Raw genomic sequence first — 5,972 nt, 5'->3', positions numbered from 1 at the left:
TGGATATAGATGATGTTATGATGTGCTTTGTGGCTGTTCCTTGGCAACTGAGTTTTTTGTTTGTTTTTGTTTGTTGAGGACACAACCAACGTCACATAACTGGGCCAGTACTGACACCGTTCTGGCCTGTACCGATGTTTCTGGCATAATATACGAGGGGATGTCAATAAGTTTTGAGCCTTGCATAGAAAATATTGGTATGAACCACATTTATTTTTCAACATAGTCCCCTTGTGAGTGAAGACACTTGTTGCATCTATTCTGCCAGTCGCTGATGCCATCCCTGTAGAAGGTGCCATTTTGGTCCTCAAACCAAGCCTCAGTAGCAGCAATAAACTCATTATCATCCTGAAATCTACGACCACGCAAGTGTTTCTTGAGATTTGGGAACAGATGGTAATCACTTGGTGCCAGGTCTGGAGAGTAGGGGGGATGCGGCAAGATTTCGTATCCGCATTCCTGGACAGCAGCAGCTGCAACATGAGAGGTGTGAACTGGAGCATTGTCTTGATGTTGAAGAATACCACATCTGATCTTGCCCCTGCGCTTCTCCTTGATTGACTGTCGCACTTGCCTCAACAAGTTAGCGTAATATTCCTCATTCATTGTTCTTCCTTTTGGTAAGTGATCTATGTGGATGACGCCTTTGCTATCACAGAAGACTGTCGCCATTACCTTCTGCACTGATATGGAGGCTTTGAACTTTTTGGTCCTGGGAGAAGTTACATGTTTCCATTTCATGGATTCTTGTGTGCTCTCAGGATCATAGTGGTGGATCCAGATTTCATCACAGGTTACTAGCCTAAAGTGAAAATCTTCTGGATTCTTGTTGTATCTGGTTAGCATGGAGTTGCTTATGGTGATCCTCGTTTGCTTCATTTCATCTGTAAGTAGTCTTGACACCCATCTTGCGCACACCTTAGACATGACGAGATGTTCATGAAGAATTGTCTCGATGGATCCGTGTGAAATGCCTGTGATCTCCTCTAACTCGTGGATTGTGATTCCACGATTTTCCAGCACAAGTCTATGCACTCTGTCAATGTTTTCCTGACTAGTGCTTGTTGTTGGGCGACCTGGACGGGGGTCATCTTCAAGACTCTCTCTACCATGCTTAAATTCACTGACCCATCGTTTGATGGTAGCAGATGAAGGGGAAGACTTCCCATAAACTGCTGAAAGCCTTTCTTCAATGTTCTTCGACGAGTTTCTTTCAAGAACTAAAACTTAATTACTGCTCTATACTCAATTTTATTCATTTTCACTGCCGTGATATATCACATCAGCTACAGCCCAAAGTCCAATGTCGTACCATAGGCTGTGACACCTGGGTATGAAAAATGCTCAAGGCTCAAAACTTATTGACATTCACTCGTACGCCAGTATAGAGCCAGTATTGGACTAGTGCTTGTTTTCCCTTAGAGGCCCGTTACAGGCAAAACTGTACTTGACAATATTTTGGCGGTTCTTCTACGGAAGTCGTTATCAAAGAGAGGCATAATTAGTGCTGCATTATGCAATTTACAAAACAAACTCGTAACTGTAAACTATAGTAATTAGTAATTACATAACGAACTCGAAGGGATCACTAATATTAATTGTTATAATCGTTGTTGGTTTTACACATTTTGACGGATATACAGCTAGTAACCTGGTCAAAATGAGAGTTGGTTCTGTCTGTCAGTTCATCATAAAGGAGTTCGGTTTACCGGAGTTAGCATTGCTTTATTGACACTTGCTTCCATTATCCAAATTATGAATGTTTCCTGGCACAGCATGTAAAAGTAGATTCTATATTTTTTTCACAAGGTGCAATAAGCCGGTATGATGAGCTCCTGTCCAAGATTTCAAATTCATTTAGGGCAGGAAGATCCCGATTAGAATTGATGTTCAGTAACCCATGCTTTTAGTAAGAAGCCACTAACTGGATCCGATGTATTGACACATGTATTCGTATCCGATTGTGTAGATTGATGCTAATGTTCCTGATCACTGGATTTCTGGTCCAGACTCAATAATTTATAATCCGCTGCCGTATAGCTAGAATTTTGCTGAGTGTAGCGTTGAACAACAAACGAACCCATTTCACGAAGAGAATTTGGCAACTGGAATCGAACAGTGGCCCATAGGCGAAAATAATGTCAGACCACTCGCTCTAACAGCTGTATCTCAGTGAAGTTATTGAAATGGGAGCGGCACTTTGGTCACGGTTTCGTACACGGTCGTGGGGATGAAACTATCCTGTGAACGAAATAGTTTCCAAATTTTGTAACCCATCGGACCAGCTATCCCTGAAAGATACTAAGACACAAATATTTGTCATTAGCCCGAAATCTGAATATAGAAACTAAGAAAAAGATATTACGAAAAAGATGAGGCTAAAATATTGTCGGCATGACAAGCGTTTCATCATCGAGCTGCTAACATGTTTAACGTGTCTAGTCGGAGAGAGTGAATTATTACTAAATGATCGCATGAAAATTCATTAGCCAGGCACTGGGGGGATTTACTGGACAGACTGCAGATCTAGTTCGCTCACTGCCTGTGTCAACGCAGTTCTTGCCCTTGGTTGTCCAGATCGACACCTGTCATCAGCAGCTAGACTGGATTCTAGAAGTTGGTCAGTCAATAACAAAGCATACGACTTTACAGATACATCTACACCGAAACGTCGCTCTATGCTATAAACAAGAAGTTACATAAAATCGTAGCTTTATGATCTGTCATATAAGCCTTATTTGTCCCTCGATATCCTGATTTTAATCTGCTAATTGCTGACTGTAAAACATACTTCTTTCAACGTGCCAATTGCACGGAGCCGTACCTGACGTGATTGACACCGCATGTTGATAGTGTCACACTGAGGTTAACACAATATCAGAACATTTTTCACCAATTGTTTAATTGTTTTCACTGGAATTTTCATCAATAAACGGGCACGTTTCGAATTGTACCCCGGCCATGTTCACTACACATCACGGAAATCGTTCTTACGAAATCCACAATCGTTTGTTTATTGAATAAACATTGAAAAATCCACATTGACAGAACTAGGTTCCAGGTGCGGTGGGATAACTTCGTAGGTAATACGTTTGCTCGGGACGCCAAAGTATACTTAGTTCATGAGTGCTAGAAATTTTCTGCAGCAATTTCACTCCAACCCTACACGATCATCTTCTTAGGGTACACACAGAATGATGCAGATCTTCTTGGGGTACACACAGAATGATGCAGATCTTCTTGGGGTACACACAGAATGATGCAGATCTTCTTGGGGTACTCAGAATGATGCAGATCCTCTTGGGGTACACAGAATGATGCAGATCTTCTTGGGGTACTCAGAATGATGCAGATCCTCTTGGGGTACACAGAATGATGCAGATCTTCTTGGGGTATACACAGAATGATGCAGATCTTCTTGGGGTACTCAGAATGATGCAGATCCTCTTGGGGTACACAGAATGATGCAGATCTTCTTGGGGTACTCAGAATGATGCAGATCCTCTTGGGGTACACAGAATGATGCAGATCTTCTTGGGGTATACACAGAATGATGCAGATTTTCTTGGGGTACTCAGAATGATGCAGATCCTCTTGGGGTACACAGAATGATGCAGATCTTCTTGGGGTATACACAGAATGATGCAGATCTTCTTGGGGTATACACAGAATGATGCAGATCTTCTTGGGGTATACACAGAATGATGCAGATCCTCTTGGGGTACACAGAATGATGCAGATCTTCTTGGGGTATACACAGAATGATGCAGATTTTCTTGGGGTACTCAGAATGATGCAGATCCTCTTGGGGTACACAGAATGATGCAGATCTTCTTGGGGTATACACAGAATGATGCAGATCTTCTTGGGGTATACACAGAATGATGCAGATCTTCTTGGGGTATACACAGAATGATGCAGATTTTCTTGGGGTATACACAGAATGATGCAGATTTTCTTGGGGTACTCAGAATGATGCAGATCCTCTTGGGGTACACAGAATGATGCAGATCTTCTTGGGGTATACACAGAATGATGCAGATTTTCTTGGGGTATACACAGAATGATGCAGATCTTCTTGGGGTATACACAGAATGATGCAGATCTTCTTGGGGTATACACAGAATGATGCAGATTTTCTTGGGGTATACACAGAATGATGCAGATTTTCTTGGGGTACACACAGAATGATGCAGATCTTCTTGGGGTATACACAGAATGATGCAGATTTTCTTGGGGTATACACAGAATGATGCAGATTGTCTTGGGGTACACACAGAATGATGCAGATCTTCTTGGGGTATACACAGAATGATGCAGATCTTCTTGGGGTATACACAGAATGATGCAGATTTTCTTGGGGTACACAGAATGATGCAGATCTTCTTGGGGTACTCAGAATGATGCAGATCCTCTTGGGGTACACAGAATGATGCAGATCTTCTTGGGGTATACACAGAATGATGCAGATTTTCTTGGGGTATACACAGAATGATGCAGATCTTCTTGGGGTATACACAGAATGATGCAGATCTTCTTGGGGTATACACAGAATGATGCAGATCTTCTTGGGGTACACACAGAATGATGCAGATTTTCTTGGGGTATACACAGAATGATGCAGATTTTCTTGGGGTACTCAGAATGATGCAGATCTTCTTGGGGTACACAGAATGATGCAGATTTTCTTGGGGTATACACAGAATGATGCAGATCTTCTTGGGGTATACACAGAATGATGCAGATCTTCTTGGGGTATACACAGAATGATGCAGATCTTCTTGGGGTATACACAGAATGATGCAGATCTTCTTGGGGTATACACAGAATGATGCAGATCTTCTTGGGGTATACACATAATGATGCAGATCTTCTTGGGGTATACACAGAATGATGCAGATCTTCTTGGGGTATACACAGAATGATGCAGATCTTCTTGGGGTACACAGAATGATGCAGATCCTCTTGGGGTACACAGAATGATGCAGATCTTCTTGGGGTATACACAGAATGATGCAGATCTTCTTGGGGTACACACAGAATGATGCAGATTTTCTTGGGTTTTAAAGTATCTGGGCACATAACGAACACCCTCACAATCCAGATCATCATCTCAAATCAAATTTCACATTTCCACAAATAAGACTACAGTAAAAATAGTTGTGGACTACTTTTCTGTGTTGGACTACTGTTTGTCTTGCATTCTTCGTATGCTGAAAAGTACAATGACGTATGGCAGGAGAAGACAAAAAGTAGTCCACAACACACGCACGCACGCACTCCTCCCTTGTAACAAATAGTGAACTGTGTCAATATTTTAATGATAGTTTGTTAAACGACTTTGTTATTTTAAGGAAAATATCCTGCAAAAACCTCACAGAGTTGGTATGATGCTCTGATTTAATCAGCGTTTCACTGAGTATGTTATGTTTATTAGTTTTCGAGCCAGACTGCAGTTCATCGGTCAGCTTTTGAGCCAAACGGACTATAACTCTCAGATATCGATACACCCGGTTGGGTAAGGACCGATCGGCGTTGTCAGAAATGTCAGTGCCAGCGAAAAATACCTCCTGGAACCACTGTCCTGCAGAGTGCAGTGATGGGGTGACTGTCGTTTCTTAGAAATGATAGAACTAAGACTGTCGCTTTTTGATTGGCTGAGCGCTTTTCTGTTATTTTCAATGTACCCCACTTAAAAGTTAGTAACATTTCCTATGTACCCCGCCGTTGAGAATGCCGAGCTCATTTGGTTCTTTGCTGTAGTAATTCTGTATCTCGAGTTACAGTGAAACACGTATGATATACAGAAATTACCGATATAAGGGACATAACTCTCAATTTGGTTTTCTTAGCAAATTCTAGCAATGGCTACAAAAAGTATTGCGCCCTTGCTTCAACCAATTCAAAGTTAACATAGAGAACATAAACAAACATCGAGGGTACATCAACCCATGTTCGCCTCCTGGCCAGTG

Source organism: Haliotis asinina, chromosome 6, assembly GCF_037392515.1.
Source record: "Haliotis asinina isolate JCU_RB_2024 chromosome 6, JCU_Hal_asi_v2, whole genome shotgun sequence".
NCBI classification, from domain to species: Eukaryota; Metazoa; Mollusca; class Gastropoda; order Lepetellida; family Haliotidae; genus Haliotis; species Haliotis asinina.
The sequence above is the reverse complement of the archived record's forward strand: the minus strand, read 5'-3'. Positions refer to the sequence as shown.